Genomic DNA, 18,014 nt, shown 5'->3' on the forward strand with positions numbered 1-18,014 from the left:
AAAAAGAAAAAAATATATATAACCAGAGCATGAAAATACTTGTACTAGTGCTGCATTATTTAAATTACTGCAATCAGTCTAAACTGCTTGAGCATAGATGTTATTCCACATTATTTGATACAAAATCATTAGAAGAACCATTTAAATTGTGAAATACAAATACGAAAGAAACAATCTTGTAGAAAGGACTCTGGCTATTGTGGAAAAAGTCTTTAAAAGTGCTTTAATTCCAGTATAATGATCTAAAACGGCTTCCAATATAAAATTTTTTTAAAAAACCCTCTCCTCAAGGAAACGCTCAATATATGCAAACCGATTGTTCTATTAAAAATATTTAACAAGTAAAAAACATTGAAATTAAAGAATTCACCACACCAGACATAGTAGAATTGTAAATTATATGAATAAAGTGTCAAGAATTATGAAATTACTGGTCACCTCAATCAAATGTCACAATGCCATAAACAATATTAAAAAGCATCAGAAACACAAATCTAGTTTTAAAGATTTTACCACTAGTGCTTAACCTTTATCGTATTCAATGTTGTATTAACTCCCCTTACAGATGCATGGAAATACTTTTGGTATTTCAGATGTTCGAAATGGATTTCCTGTCACCTTTTGTGATAAACTGTTGCATTTATATCTTTTATAAATGACTATATGATTTTTATTTACTATCACACTTACATGCATTTAAAAATATTAAATGTTAAAATTAAAATATATTTAAGTAAAATATAGTTGGACAAACTTGTTAAATCTCCTTTACTTCAGTACACAGAAGACTATTTTCAATGCCATGGCTGAAAGGCTTCTTGCTGCCATGGAGCTGGAGAAAAAAAAACACACAAAGATTTAGGTAAGTTAAATGATGTAGATTCGTGGTTAATAGTGGAGAGAACAGTGGAAAGAACCTGAGTTTAAGTTAGAGCCAATGAACTCAGAGTTCAAATTGCACATCTGTCCTTTATTAGCCTTAGGATCTGAGGACAGTTTTTTAAGGCTCTCCGAGGGGTACTTTCCTACTCTGTAAAAGAACCGTATCTCTACATCTCTCTCAGGTATCCTGTGAGAATTAAATGTAATAAAGAATGTAACCTGCACACAGGGCTCACGTAAGCACTTTCCTTTAGTTTCATCTTCTGGTGGTGAATACAAGCATCATGAGCAAAACACTGATAAATAGGTCAAAACGATTTTCACGTCTTTTAAAAGATGCAGTGCCTGTGCCAGAGGTGATCTCTATGGATCCTTTGCACTCATGAAGACTTTTAAGATGTGTTTATAACATTGCAAGTGCCTCCTGATCTTTTTTTAGAGCGACTTTTAGATAGTATAGTAAGTACAGGGGTACTTCAAAAAAATTCATGGAAAGATTAGTATTATCTTTTAATTATATTTTTCCATGACCTTTTTAAAGTACCCTTGTAAATAACTTTCTTTTTCATTTTCATTGGTCTAATATTATTCAAGGAGGAAACAATGAAGATTTTTGAGTCATAGCTGAACTTGATTCTAGAGCTATCTTTTTGAACATCAAAAACAGCTTAACTATTAAGAACACAAGAAATCCCAGACTATAAGAACCTTTATGAAACAATTACAATCAAGATTTCCTATTTCAGAAATTAAAGTGTCTACTTTAATTCACAGGTTTGCCGCATCTACAATGCTTGGAGTTCATTATTACAGCATCAGCGATAATATCAAATTAATCAGAAAGGAAAAAGCAAGGTCATATGTGGGCATTTCAAAAAGTTCATGGAAAAATACAACTAAAAGATAATGTGTCTTTCCATGAACTTTTTGAAGAGCTCTCATTCTTTCTCCCTCTCTTCTTTCTCCCCTACTTTATAGCTTTTCTCAGATTCCAAGATAAAAACATTTCTAGTCCCCTTTAAATTCATTTGGTGGGGCAGGGAGGGAAGGAAAAGATACACAGATTATTACAACACCTAACCTAACACTTACATGCCTTATCATGTGAGAAAAGCGTGCAAAAAGTACTAGAGAAGTACCAGGGGGATTGTCATATGACAGAATAAGTAGGTGAAAGTGGGGGGAGATGAGGATGGATGTACAGGATGGTGAGGGGCTCCACATTGCAAGCTAAAATATTTGAATTTTATCCAATAGGTTATAGTGAATCAGTGGTAACTCCAATGTAGAGGTGCTGACATGTTCAGATGTCTTAGAAACTGAACAATGGGGAGTTCCGGTCAAGATGGAGGAATAGACGGTCCCCAGCGTCTCTCTCTCCCACAAATCAACCAAGTTATAACTATCAAAATGCAACATCAACCCAAGCTGAGGCTGCTGGAGCACAGGGGAAGAGGAGGAGAGACCCACGGAGTTCATGAAGGTGGGAGGAACCATGATGAGAGAAAGAAAGAACTGCTCTGAGTGTTTCAGGCCACAGCCACTTTAATGCTGTAACTGCTGAGTGCATGGAGCAGGAGCCGGCAGAAGCAGCAGCTGTGCCCTTCAGATGGAGTTACCCGGAGGCAGCAGGCAAGAAGAGGGCCGTGGTGGCTCCCAGGACTGCAAGACCACTAATAGGGCTCCCGTGGACCCACGCAGGTGTGAGGATACAGAACAACTGAATAAATGAAGCCATTCAGAGGCCATTGAGTCATCTCAAGGGACTGGCGCAGGGTCCATCCCACGGGAAGTGTTTGGAGCATAGGCAGTGGGGGAGAAGGGCCCAACTGAAGAACACTGGGACACAGCAAGCGCAGACGATCTGCCTCCCAATCAGTGCAAGACCACTCAGAGAGGACTGGTTGGGAATACGGAATTGCAAGGGGTGCAGTTTGATGAAAAAACTCAGGCCCAGATCAGAGTTTCTACACAACACTGATCCACCAGGTCTCTGGAGAGCCAGAAGTACCTATAAGGTCAACCATTAAACCCTGAGCTGCACAAAAAGCCTTCCCTAGGGAAACAGCAGCAAAGCAGGAATTTGCTCAACCACACAGCTCAAGTACCGGTTCCCACAGGAAGTTCTGCCGTTTTAGAAGTAAGCAAAGGACAAAAAATTAGTTCTAGCCCAGGCACACCACCAGCACCTTGGGGCCTGCCTGGGAACTGGAGGCTTGGAGCCAGGGACCAGAGCGCACTCCCACATCCAGGCACACCGCGCCAGTGCCTCAGGGGCTGCCCAGGGACCTGGTGCATGAAGAAGGGGACCAGACACACCCCACAACCAGGCACACCACCAGCACCAAGGAACATGCCAAAAACATCACCTCCATATGGGTGGCCCACCACAACCACCGAAAAACCATGGCTGCCTCAAAAGTGGCTAGATGCCACAACCACCATGCAGATGGTCTGCCAACCACTAGAGAGCTTTGACACAAGGAGAGTCACCAGCAGAGATAAAGAGAAGAGGATGTCTCTCTCCACAAAGCCCACTTCAGAGAGACAGAAGAAGCATCTGCTGTATGATAATATTGAGGGATCTGATCACACCTCTCAGCATTGGACAGATCATCTAGGCAACAAATTAAGAGAGTAAACATTATTCTTTCAGAAGGAGAGAAAAAATCTAGGGTAATTAGAGGGGGGAGGAGGAGGGAGTGGGGGCGGGGAGAGATTGGACAAGGAGCATAAAGAATAATTACGATTTGTAACAATATATATGCTAGTAATATTGATTTGATCAACATATCTCAATGTTGAACCCCCAAAATATGTATAATCTATTTTGATTCAATAAATAAAATGAATTAAAAAAAAAAAAAAGAAACTGAACTATGTCAGTAGGCTGCTGCCTGTCCAACTCAGACAAATGGCCTCTTAATTTTTTCTACGTATTAATTTCTAAGATTGTCCAGGTTTGGAACAATATTTTAAACAAAATTCTCTTGCATTTCTGTTTAAGATATTAAGAGATGACTAACTTTATTTAATGTACATTTTCTCTCCAATGGTGGAACATTTGGGTATTAATGTATAACTATGGTTTCAATTAAGTGCAGAATTAACATTTGTTTTTCAATTTTGCTTTAACTCTAGTAAATGTACATTTCAATTTAATGAAAAACCTATTTTAATCATGATATTTTACAAATAGAATTGTGTTTAAAGGAGAAAAATTTTCAAGTTCTGAGGTAAACTACCAAGTTCTTCTGCCACTACATTTCAATTAACTCCATTCACTTACACCAAGTTATCCTATTAGAATAGTGAAAGAGAAAGGTTGCTTTATATGATTCAAGTTTCATTTTCCACCTTGGTTTTTTACTCTTCCTCCAATTATCGAAATAATGTATGTTTCACAGTAGGAAATCTAGAAAAACACGCTACATACCCCAAATTTTATGACCTGGAGGTAGACAAGTTAAAATGTTGGTGTATTTCATTTCAGTATTTCTATGCATGTCTTTACGTAGGTAAATTTATAGTTTTAAAAACTGTCATGCCATTAAAAACTTTTATAAACCCTTTAATAGTTGCATCACTTTTCACTGGATTGCTATAATTTACTTCACTATTCATTAAAGTTGGATTTTACTGAAGGACATATTAGTGATGTCAGAGTTCTTTTAATTTAATTTCTGACTAGATTTCCACCTGACAACACAATTCAACTCTACTTGATATATGAACAATTCTACAAATCTGCACAGAAAAATGACTGTCATATATCACTTATATTACAAGTAATTCACTTACTGTGATTTCCATTTATATAAATGTACAAATTTAAATGTAAAGACTCAGTGAAGCAAGCATTAAAACTTGTGAAACTCACCATACATCTGAGGAACTTCTGGCAACACACCTGGATTAGGAGGGTAAGAGTATGTAGCTTGCAGTAATGATTCAGGAGATTCATAATGTGAAAAAATTGGCTGCTGATAATTATAAGAAATAGGGATCTGAGATTGAAAATACCCATTCACTGGCACAAAGTCATTTGCTTGTGGCTCCCCAGAAGTGTAACCAAAACACTGAGTGTGTGGAAGATTGGAAGGTGTGTTCTGGACAGTACTTGCAACTGTAGTCAGCATCCCAGAAGGTGGCTGCATTTCATGCAATGTCATCCCTTGGCATGTCCGGGTTATGGCATTGCTGCTGCTGTTGCTGTAATGATAAACACACCAAGCATAGTATGGATATGAAGTTCCAAATGAATGCTCAAAAGAATTATATATTGGGGTGCATGCAGACTGTGCCTGGTCATTCCATTATGTGGCAGCATTCTGAGTTAGAAATTTGGAAGTTTCATGATCCTGCTGTTCAGAAAAAGAGTACTGTGCTGTTTGATTCACATTAAATGTTGTGCTTCCAGATGCTCCAAAAGATATAGTACTGGAATCCAATGCATCCTTCTTATGTTTTTCCTCAGACTCAGTTTTTGCAAGCTGTGCTTTATTTATTTGCAGCACAGGAATTTTATTTTGGATAACTATGGGTTCTGGAGAATTGATGAATGTGGAATTTTTAATAGATGAATTTACTGTTTCGTTATCTTGAAGTTCAAGGACTGTGCCATTCATTTCTAGATTGGTATGGACATCCCTCACAGAACAGAAAATAGGCTTTGAACACACTGATGCACTAAGCTCAAGAGAAATATCGGTTCCTGGTTTTATGTTTGAAAGACAAGATTTCTGTCCAGGATCTGGGGAATTTTTAGGAAATTTATGTAAAGTGCTTCATGGTCTTTGGAAAAGGTGTCATCTACACCTTTCTGGTCACAAATCGCAAAGGAACTACAGTCTTTATCACATTCTGTTTCAGCAGCACTAGAATTCACATTTCTTTTCTTCATGCTATTTAACTTTCCCTGTTGTCCGGTGAAGTGTTCTGATGTATCAGACAAAATTTCAGTTGTATCTATTTTGTTTTCTGACTTTGATGTGCAAGTGTCTTTCAGGTTCTTTAAAGGTAAAAGTGAGCCAGGTAGTGATCTTTGCATTTCAGTCTTTTTTGGAGATGCATGGTTTCTTTTCAGCTTGTCAGATGAACCTGATCCTATTTCATCTCCACTTTGGGGACGAGATCCTGTATTCCTATGAAGTGTAACACATACATACAACAACTTTATATATACAGAGTCACAAAATTTTAAAAGAAACACATTTGAAATTATTATTCAGGAGAACAGTTCTCACAATTTATATTTTCTCATTCTATTGGCAGCATACGAGTAACATATTTTACCAGTTTCACTCCCTTGGTTTGAATTTAGATACTTTTTCCTGCTGAAGATGACATACTCCACATTTCAAATATATTTCCAATATTGTAATAAACTATTTTGTGCTTTGGATATTTCCTGATAGAGGCTTTTAAAAGTAGGAAACTATCATTATTCAGTTGTTCAGTGTAGTTGCTAAGTCATATGTCTCCAACCCGTTCACAATGTTCATTACTTTCAACTAGCTATATAGAACTTGTGAAACCACCAGCTGTGCACACCTCCTCCACACCCATCCAAATGATCTTTTCCCCGTTATAACAAACTAATTTTTTTTTTTTTTTTTTTTGCTGGTCCATCTTTGAGAACGGGCAAAGCAGATCTCCAAAATTTCTTGCCAATTTAATATCCTTGACATTCTTAACTAAATTTAGACAGTCTCGAGCAGGCTGAGAGAAGCATCCATTATGGCAATGTCTAGAGCCAGAGAGTTAATACAGGTCCCCAAGATAATTATATTTTTTGGTGCTCTATAAAAGTCTTTGAATTATATGTGGGAAAGAGTATGTTGAAAAGGGGGAAAAAGTGCTACTTCTTTAGAGTTGAGAGAATTTCATCTTTGGCCTGGAATTTGTATATCCACCTCAGGAAACTAGAAGTCTCATAGTTTACTGAATCCAGCCTCCTCCAAAGGTATTTCAATAATCATCTAAAACATCATCCAACTCCATATAATACTTCGAGTTCCCCGAACGTATAATTTGACTTTATCACATTTCCAGGGATGCTTCGGCGATGTCTTGACTTTATATATTGGTAGTTGCCTGGACTATCTGTCCCTTTGTGTATTTCCTTAGAAGATAGTCATTTCCATGATACTAGCACCCTATATTAATCTTTTATTAGAATTCATTTTTTCTGCTATGTGAGTCACAGCTTGATTCTTTGAGAAGCGAATACCACTTATACTTAGTTAACAAAGCTAAGATGATTACAAAACTAGTTTATGTTATCCCTCTAATAGCCTATTTGTTTTTATGTCACTATACAACTATTTAGAGAGTCATATATGCTAGGAAAAAAATTCTAGAAATGCAGTAAATGAAATGTTTTATTTAAAGAAGCAAAACCAAGTAACACAGAAATGAGGTTGCTTATTTCTCCTTTTTATATTACTCATTATCCTTCACAAAATGGAAAAAAATGAAGCCAGTCACAAATTGAAAATCTCAGAGTTGAATAAAACCAGAGATGTTGATCAATCCAGTGGTGTCACTTCATGTCAAAATGAGAAGCACATAACTAAATGCAGTGAGTTTTTCATAAAAATAATTTATTCACTTTAAAGAACTAGCCTTTGAAATTTTATGGTCTTAAAACATCATTTTATAAAATAGTACTATATTTATAATATGTGTGTGTGTGTCCATGACACACACACACACACTATTCATTTTAATGTTCCCAGTTAGTTACGTACGCTGGCAATTCATATCTCTTTACGTAATTTTGAAATTTGGCTGATGTGTCATATACACAAATTTTAAAAAAAGGTAATCTGATCATACGTCCTCATATTTCCTTTTAAGATAAACCAGTTCCTAAGCCCCATCAGTTCTTTAAACAATGTCTGTCAAATACAAACTTTCCCTATTCTGTAAAACAATCCACCCTTTTCCTAAGCCTTGGCTAACTTACTTCTAAATGTACTCAGAATCTTCTTATCCTTTAAATCACTGAAAAAACACATCTTCCATGACGTTACCTTTCATTACTTACGGAATGAAGTTCAAACTCCTTAGGCCTAATAAAGGCACCGTATAACCTGAAACAAATTTCCTCTCCTTCCTTAGCTTCCTCGTATTCCCTAAGTTACATGTATGATCCTATATAATTATATAAATAATTATTTTATTCTTGTTCCTTAAAATTTGCCCAATTTTTTTTAGATTTTCTTCTGATATGGCTGATGCCAACTCCTACCTTAGGTGCTTGAATGTTGCCTTTTCTCTGTTGATTTTTGTGATGTTTTTCATGTTAACCTATGTTTAAAAGATACAAAGAAAATCTACATTGGTGATGACAAACTATAACATAAATATTTATTATTTTAACATCAGATATTTGCAATTTTTTTTTCTGCCATCATCTAAGATTAAACTCATTAATGATCCCTCCAACCCCCCCCAAAACAGTGACTCGGCTGGACTTCCCATATTTTGCACATGTTTGGAACGACTTTCTTTTTTTAAAAGAAATTTGCAACATTCTTCTTATCCTCACATCTTAAAACTGAGTGGAGTCTATTTATGACTGCTCCCTTTTTTGTATACTTTTTAGTAAACCAGTCACTAAGCCCCATCAATTCTTTAAGCAATGTCTGTCAAATACGAATTTTCTTTTTTATTCTGTAAGCCATGGCTGACTTACTACTTCTAACTATACTCCGAATCTTCTTACCCTTTAAACCACTGAGAAAACACATTTCACATGGCATTAGACTTCAAATATACAGAGTGAAGTTCAAACTCCTTAGGCCTATACTTAAGGCTAATGTGAAACCTCCTTTTTCTCCATCCTTAGTGTACTCTTGCCCACTCTATTAAATTGTTCCAATTCTAAACTCATTTCTCGAATGATGTCAATAAGCATTGTGTCCTGTGTCTTTGCTCACATTATTTCCTATAACTTAAATACCCTCTTCATTTTTACTTTCATTTGGTAACATTTTTTTCCTTAAGGGAAAGCTTTGGTCTGTGTTCTTCCATACAATAAATAAAACTTCTCTATCAATCCAAGCTTTCTTTTTTTTTTTTTTTTTGCTTTTCTTCTCAATACCTACACTTTTTTGAGAACCACCCTCACTTTACTCTTGATGGGGAGTACACACCGTTTTCTTGTGTTTTTGAAGTATGTCTATATGCCAGTTGTTTACTAGGTGTTTTCTTATAAATGTAGTGTGATCGACGGTGATTAGATTCATAGTCTTTAGAACCAGTTTAACAAATACAGTCAGAGCAAGCAGAGGAAAAAAATCCTACTTTTCATTTTGCATATAGGGCTCTGTTTCTGTACTTCTGAACTAAGAAATTCTTGAAAGGCTGCGAGAGAAGCCTCTGAGTGTAGAGCAAGGGCAACTGTTAGTATGGGCTCTGGGACTTCACTGCCTGGTTTAAGATCTGGGCTCTCCTATTTTCTAACTCTGTGATCTTGGGAAAGTTATTTCATCTTTCTATGCCTCAGTTCCTCACTTTTAAATAAGATAATAATAGTGCGTAGCATACATCATAAGGTTTTTGTGAAGAAAAATGAGTTAATATTTATACAATTCTTAGAACAGTGCCAGGAACATAATAAATGCTAAATAAAGTGTATTAATATGCACTTAAACAGGAATTCTTCTAACTCTTTGGTAATCATCTATTTAAAAATATCTATCCTATTTCCCATCTGGATGATAATAGTCAAATAGACAGGCTTCTCTAGCCAGTTTTTAATTTTAACAACATTGGACATGTTTTACAGATGCTACTCAGTAAGCACTTGGTCACTCATTTAACTCACATTCATAGTATTCATAATACTGGAGTTCCCTTAAGAAGCTATTAAAATTCATGTGCTTCCAAGAAATGTTTTCTAAATACAATAATTTTTATATTTAAAAAATATCCAATACTTTAGTTAGTAAATTCATTTTGCAAGGCATTATTTAAAGCATTCTCTACTTTTATAAATTTGCGAACTACTTGTTTGCTTAAAGAGTAGATTTGTTCTCAAAAAAATACTTAACACAGGTTTCATTTTAAAACAGTCATACCTTTGGCTTTTTACAAGTGGAAATAGTATTTTTCTCTTGTTCCTGATAGTTTTCACATTTGTCTACAGTGATAGGTCGTTTTTTAGAGGAATTTGAAATGTTTTTCATTATGCACTCTGAAACTGAGGGTGCCTTCACAGAAGTAACGAATTTTTTGACATTTTCTCCATGTTTTATAACATGAATATTCATCTTTTCTTTTCTCTTCAGTTGTAAAGTCTTCCTTCTGTTCCATTGCATTTGACATAAGATAAAGGAAATGGTTAATTTAGAATTTTTAGCGCATGTAATCTTCATAATTTCGATTGTTTTCATGACTTTCACAATATGGGCCATTTTTCCTAAATCTTTGCGAAGGGCAGCCATTACATTTTCGAGCAGTGTAGAAAACTGACAATAGTTGTATTCTAACTCTGTCACAGTGCTTCCATAATTTATGGATGCTGTAAATGGCACAAAGTCAATATATGTGGAAAAGGAATACTTAGACTTCTTTAGAAGTTTTTTTATTTCTGAAAGTTCCTCAAGTTCTCTTGAGAGCAAATGAAGAGCATATGAGCAATTAACAGCTTCACTATCTTTGTAGATAATAGCCAGATCTTCCTTAAGTTCAGCAATAGCAGTCTCTATCTCTTTCCAAGTGCAATCTGCTGAGTTATCTTTAAGAAATGAAAAAGCAGCCATTTTTTCTTGGCAGTGAATTAGCTCAGGAAGAAGTGACAAATCAAACCAAAGCATACCTCGAAACCTCTGTCTGTCTAGTTTCTTTGCCATTACATTTTTAAGAAAGTGAACTGTTTCTGAAACCATGACAATTTCAATGTATGTTTCAATGGCTGCAGATTTTAACATTATAGCCCCTTGCTTGTGTTTTTTCACCATATCTAAAGCATTGTCTTCTGTTATAAAAACATTATCTATTTTATCTTCTTGCAGCACCTGAAAGTATTTTTTAAAAAATTTCTAAGTGATCTGTACATCTCAAAGTGAGCTCCTGTAGTTTCTTAATGTCTGCAAGTTCAGCTTGATCTAATATTTCGCTAATAAAACAAATATCTGGGTATGAAAGCAAAGTACCGCTAAACCTACAGTTTTCTATGCTAATCGTTGCTTTGTTTATTAGACCATCTGACTTTCTGGAAGCAATCAGAGAATCTTCCTCAAGCCCAATACTGGAAATTGGTTCATCATTCAGATCTTTAGCCAAAGTATCATATATCTTCTGCAACTGAGAAAAAGCGCATTGATTCATTTTGAGTAGCACTTCATTCTTCTTTTTCCTTGAGAATTCTTTGCTGAAAGATTGTCTTCTCTTTTTCCAAACAAGATTTTTTGTAGCATCAAAACAGATATGTTCCAGACCATAAAGAGATATTTTAATACTCACTGTCTCGTTGCTCTTGATAAAATTAACTTTTGAGGAGATAATTTCTATGATAACCCACAGATGGTCTTCTTTTCCTGGATATGAATGAGCTTTAGGAGATTCCCTATATACACTGATAAGCTTTAATGTACTTTTTCTTAAGGTTTCTAGGTCTCCTAAACTATTTCCAAAGTTAACGCCACAGGTAAATGGAACAGAAAGAGAAAAGTCAAAGCAATCAGAACAATGTTTCATTACAGCTTCACATTCATTAATCTGTCGTTTGTATTTTAAGAATGCATAGTATGAATTATTTTTCCTTTTTGTGTCTTCAAACAATTCAATTAATTGATCACGATAATTCTGCAACTCACAGAATGCATTATATTTTAACCTTCCTTGATAAAACGTGCAAACTGGAATATTTTCTTTCAGACACAGGACTATAACCTTGAAGTTCACGAGTTTCCCAGAAATTATTGCATATTTTTGCATGTGATCTTGGTAACGTGCCCTTTCTTTTTTCTCCCACTTTAGCTATAAGCTGCAAAGAGGTGTGAAGTAATCTATGAGCCTTTTTTAAGTGAAAGACAGATCTCTCAAGACTATTGGAAATACTTTTGCTTTTGCATGAAGATGCTTCATTATTTAGAATATCCAGGACATTCCTAATGTGCTTCTCTGACCGTGAAAATGTTTTATTTTGTCCTTGGGACAATGAAGCAAAACACGCAAATGAGTCTTGCCTGGTTAGCCTCTTCTTCTTCTCACAAATTTGATATTGTCTTAAACCTTTATCTGATATGTTTTGATCTTCAAATGTTGTACATAGCTTTCTTTTGCTAATTCTTGATTCCACATCATTTTTACTTCTAGTATCATTACAGTCAGTTTTTGGTTTCAAAGAGAAACATCTGCTTTCTTCATTTATTGTTGTGACATTAGAAGGTTTAGTAAACAACAATTCACTGTTTTCTTTTTCAGACATATGATTCACACGTGTATTATGACTCAAGTCAAAAGAATGGGAGTATTCAGATTTACTCACTAGTACTGATTCTTGCCTTTTATTACCAAACTTATCTTCATATGGATAGCCTGAATTTTCACCAGAAGGCTGGGAATAAATTTCAAATCCTGGAGCTTTCCCCTCTTTCTTATTTATTTCTGGTTCTAGGGCTTCAGTTACACATTTGCCAGAATTATCTTTCAACTCGAGGGAGTCAGCAGTGGGGCAGAATCCTGGCTGGAATATATTAGTCATTATCACTGGTAGATCTGGGAGTAAAATTGGGTTGAGGAGCTCTGTTTTGTTTTTTTGTGTGGATGAATAAAAATTACTTTCCTTACAGGAATGTTGATCACTATTCTTCCTTCTTTTGGGGTTATTCGAAACTTCCTTCTCTCCACAATTGCTTCCTAATAGATCTTCCCAATCTATACGAGGCTTTAGAGCCTCATATGAGGCCCCAGATACCTCATAAAGTACATTCCCATGGCCATGTGCATCTTGTTGAAATAGAAAAGCATCATCACATTGTTCTGATCCTACTTCAATCTCATTTTCCAATTCCAAATTCTGAAGAACTGATTTCTCATTTATTGATAGATGAAAAGAGTCTTGTAATTTATTTTTATCCATATTAATTTCACAATCAGAAGCCCTATGTTTTGCTAACAAATCAAAATCTGGACTCTCAGAAGAACAAGTTTCTTTTAAGTGGTATCTTTGGTGATCTTCATGATTCGTGCTTAATGCAGGTATAGTAGTACCAGTTATCTGTACTGCAGCATTTGAAGCTAAACACACCGATGAACCTGCAATTTGGGGAAATGTTGTGGAAGCCACATGCTCTACACCTCCTGCAGTAATTTGAGTATCTTTTTGTTTTACACCACTATCTTCACTCTCTAATAATGAAGTTTCTGTTAATACGTATTTTTCTCCCCACATCGAGTTAAACGTAGTAGAAAATTCTTCAGAACTCAGAATTCCTACATTGCTGTAGTTTTTCCTCTTTCTTTCATCTACACTGGTGAAATTTTTGTTTGTATGAAAATCCTGCTTCTCGTCTCCGTATATGAATTCTCCGTTGTTTTCGGAAGACAAAGCACCATTTTCCTCTTTAGCTTCCTTGTGGTTTTCTTTATCCTTATCTCCTTGTTCTCTGAAATTAATATTCAGGCATATATCACTGTTCAAGTGTGTATTACAGAACAGACTGTCATCTTGACCTTCATCTTCAGTGTGAGGAATTCCTCGGCAGTCTCGTTGATTGTTCTCCGATGGCACTGGCTCATTTTCATTTTTCCTATGGACACACACATGTTCTCTAGTTATGCTGCAGTTCGAATTGTCATGAGATGAAATAACCGTATCAGTGAGCAGTTCTTTGGCCTGGGGAATGTCTTTTGCTTCGTGGAAAGCATCACTCATGATGCTAACATAATTCTGATTTGTTTTTTCCAATTTCAGTTCCACTAGCTTTTGAGCAATAGCAAAACCTGTATGAAAGTTATCTTCACACTGCAAAGAGTGTTGAGCATGCTTTTGTGAAAGGTTCTCCATACTTGGAGTAAGATTATTTTGTAATTCCAATGCTAGATGATCTAGTTCATCCTTATCCTTTGTGGCAGATGTGAAAGATTCTGGTATTCCAAAATCTCGAGTATTTAATGTTTTATCAGAGTTTTTCCCCAAAGAATTAAGATTCTCACCCTTTTTGTATTCTTGGTGCAATGAAATATAATTATCTAGTGGACTGACTTTTGTTTCATTAGGAAAATAATTTTCAGTTTCTTTCCATAAAGTTTGCTTCTTTTTGTATTGGGAATTGTTTTCTGGGTCAGTGAAGTTTCTCATCTTTCCAATATTTTGAATGTACTCATCTATGTGTTCTTTCTTTTGGAGTGGAAAAACTGCAGACATTTGGTGACCAGTTTGATACACAGTTTTTAAATTAGAAGACTGTAATTTCTGAGAGGAGTGACTACTGTATTCTTTTGTACAAGTATTCACTGATCCATAAGAGTTACGTGTCTCACTGCTTTGTTTAATTACAAGTGGGATGTTGCTTCTCTGTTGGCCTCTCTGGGCTTTTTCCTCACTGTGTTTTTGGCTCTCAACTTCTGAAACTACATTTGACAAAGGAATTGGCAAGGAAAAATTGTCTTGGTCCTTATATTGTCCTGTTAACGTCATTTTATTGGAAGGTGTACAATCGTAGTCCATAGAGTCCATGCTGTGGGCCTGAGATTGTGAATCATCAGAAGACATTTTGAAGCGAGGGGCATCCAAACAATTAGTAAGAATAGCCTGATTATCAGGAACCACTTCAGGTGAAGAGGAAGAAGTAGTTGGCATGGATGACAGGTTTATTTCTGAATTAACATAACCTGAACTTTTCTCAAATGGCAAAATCTCATACAAACCTGTGGTATTATTCTGCTTTTCCATGGCTTTTCCTCTCCTAATCAGTCTTGGGTCTTTGATAAGTTTTGAAGTAATCACTGTGCTTGAGACACTATTGTTGTAAAAGGGAATAGCAGCAGAAAGATCACTTAAAACATTTTTAAGATATGTCAAGTTTAACAAACTGTCATCATTAACACTTTCTTTGGTATTACTGGGCATAAATGAAAGACCCGAATCATGTGCTTGAGAAGTGTCTCTAATTTCTGCTAAATTGTGCTCTGTCTGTCCACTGCATGTTTCAAGTATAGGAATGTTTCCATTTTGCACATTTCCATAGGAATTAGAAGTATTTGAGTTGGAAGTATTATTTTCTGCACTTGGTGCCTTGTATGAAAAATTTTCCTGAACAAATGGATTTATAGGTTTCCTGAAATGCTCAAAGACGACTGTACCATCTTCTCCTTTTCCAATTCTTTTGGCTACTATACAGTTATTCAGTGAACATATTCTTTCTGTGGAAATAATAAGACAGTAAAAAAAAAAGTAACAAAAAATTGTTTCTATAGAAAACTCTATTAATACAAGCAAACTGCGTTATGATTGATTTTAACTGAAAGTTTAATAACTTAATGTTAAAATGCTTTCTCAACAGAAAAAGCAAAAAGAGAAGAGAATGAGTAAGAAACCGATACTGTACAAATGATGTGGCATGAAACTCTTTCCTAGTCTAGAAAAGTTTCTAAAAAATAGTATTTGCTATGAGAAAACTGAATTCTGACAAGAAATACAAAAATTAAATAGGAATAAGAACGTTTTTCTCACAGACTAAGCCTTTCTTATATTAATTTCCAACATTCAACAACATCTAGGCAAAATTACCTCCATTTACTGTTACCTTGCTTTCCCCCCTTCTATCACAGGACAACAAAAAAGGAAAGGAAAGGAGAATGAGGTGGAGAAGTAGGGGGGAAAAACCAAAACAATTCCACAAAATCCTTTCCAGGAAGCAAAGCAAATCACTACCCCACCCCCTCAATTGTGAAATACGTATTCCCAATAATGGTTTAAGTACATAAAAACCTGGAAAATGAAAGCATATTTTCCTTCATAACTTATAGAAATGTATTCCTAAAATTTCATAAGGAAACTCAGGTAATAGTAAAGGAACTTAGGTGAGTTGGAGTTTCAAGATGGCGGCGGCTGCGGCGGCTGGCGCGGAGTAGCTGAGGTGGAAAAGGTGGCCACTGGGCCTCAGGCAGCCGGGAAACTTGTGGACCTTTCTCTGGCCATCTCTTAAGGGAGGACTGCTGCTGCTGGCCGGTCGTGGGGGCTCAACGCCACTTTGCCCCCGGCAGGAGAGGCTGCCTCATTTACAGGCAACAGCTTTGAAGTGTGGAGCAGGAAAAGAACTGATTCTTAGCTGCAAAAGCGAGTCTTGAAACAGGGAACACGGCGCCAGGGCTGCTGTGGATGCAGCCAGGATCCCGGAGGCTGGGGCCGCATTGAAGGCGGCCAGCTGCCCTACCCAGGATTCGAGGTTTCAGGCCGGCATTAAAGAAGACTCCTGGGAGCGCCCGAGCGGCGCCGCGACTGAACAGCCCGAGGCGGCAGCGCCGAGAACACGGAAGGCAACAAACCAGAGACAGAGCGAGCTCCCGACCTGGCACAGCACTGTGAGTGATCCCTGGCAAAGCTCTGTTCGGGGGGTGGATGCCCACGCGGCTCCCCGCCTGCACCACCAGGCCACTCATTGCCCCGGTGCTGCCTCCATTTTCCCAGGTGCGGGCAGCTCCGCCCTGCTCGGCCATCACTGAGCCCATTTGCTTGGCCTGGCGCGGGGCTTTCCGGACCCTGCGGGCCGACCTCCTCTCCCACTCCCTCCACGGTTCTCTGGCAGGGCTGGGGGTGTGGGGCGTCCCGACCAGTTTTGGGAGGGCTAGGAAGTACGGGCGGGCCGACTGTCACTCCACCACACCCTGGACTCCGGCCCCGGTAAACTTCCTGTTACTGGGAGGCAGATACCATCTCTGCGACCACCAGTTTGGAAAAAAGCCTAACGAATTTCTGGTTGGGAATAGTGTGGTAGGAGAGTTCCCAGGTCTGCTTGAACCTGCCGGAGAGCAGGCTGCAGGCGGGCACTAGACTCGGTTTATACCGGGGGGATACAAAGGTGAACAAGACCCGAGAAAGATCTACACAGTGCTACAAAGGCACCCAGAGAGACTGGTCGTCTGTGCCTAGCAGAAACCTGGTAGACTTCCTGGGCGAGGCGGTGCTGAGCAGGATCTTGAAGGCCCAGCTGATAGAGGAGGGGTGCAGAAGACACACCCCAACCCAGCACAGTGTGCACAGAGAGGGGAGACGTGCGGCCAGGGAGGCGGAGACTGGACAGAAACCACACACCCGGTGGGGTCGCCACTGCACGATCTAACAGCCTGGGCCAGAGCACACTGAACGGGGAGAAGTCCTGTACAGAAAGTGAAAGCTCAACAGAGATCACACACCCTGTGGTACGTGATCCACCAGCCCAGCAGAGTACAAGCTGACCAGAAAGGTGGATCCCCGGAGAAGCCCAAGACCCGAGGCAACCACACACACAAGACACTAGAGGCCAACTGAGCAGCCACAGCGGGAGCCATACCAAATTGGCAACCACAGCAACATCCTAGTTAGTCATTAGTCTTAAACCGGTGGACTGTGAAACCCCCTGCCACAATGAATAAACACCAAAAAAAAGACACCAGAAATACAAAAAATCAAGAAAGTACACCACCCAAAGTTAATAAATCTCATACTCTAGATCCTATAGAACAAGAAGCCCTTGAAATAACTGATAAGGAATTTCGAGTGATAATTCTAAGGAAACTGAATGAGATACAAGAAAACTCAGCTAGACATCATGATGAAATGAGGAAAAGTATACAGGATCTGAAAGAGGAAATATACAAGGAAATCAATGTCCTGAAAAAAAATGTAGCAGAACTTGCTGAACTGAAGAAGTTATTCAGCGAAATAAAAAACACAACGGAGAGTTTAACCAGCAGGCTTGTCGAAGTTGAAGAGAGAACCTCTGAACTTGAAGATGGGCTGTTTGAAATAACACAAGCAGACAAAAAGAAAGAAAAAAGAATCAAGGACATGGAAGAAAATCTGAGAGAGATATCAGACAACCTCAAGCGCTCAAATATCCGAGTCATGGGTATTCCAGAAGGGGAGGAAAATGGAGATTCCATTGAAAACATATTCAACAAAATAGTGGCAG

General features: G+C 37.6%; 1 pseudogene; it reads right to left on the reverse strand.

Moving 5' to 3' along the window:
* Positions 1 to 794: 794 nt before the first annotated feature.
* Positions 795 to 18,014, reverse strand: part of LOC134368451 (testis-expressed protein 15-like) — a 52,988-nt pseudogene continuing 35,768 nt past the window's right edge.

Source organism: Cynocephalus volans, chromosome X (assembly GCF_027409185.1).
Source record: "Cynocephalus volans isolate mCynVol1 chromosome X, mCynVol1.pri, whole genome shotgun sequence".
Classification (NCBI taxonomy): Eukaryota; Metazoa; Chordata; class Mammalia; order Dermoptera; family Cynocephalidae; genus Cynocephalus; species Cynocephalus volans.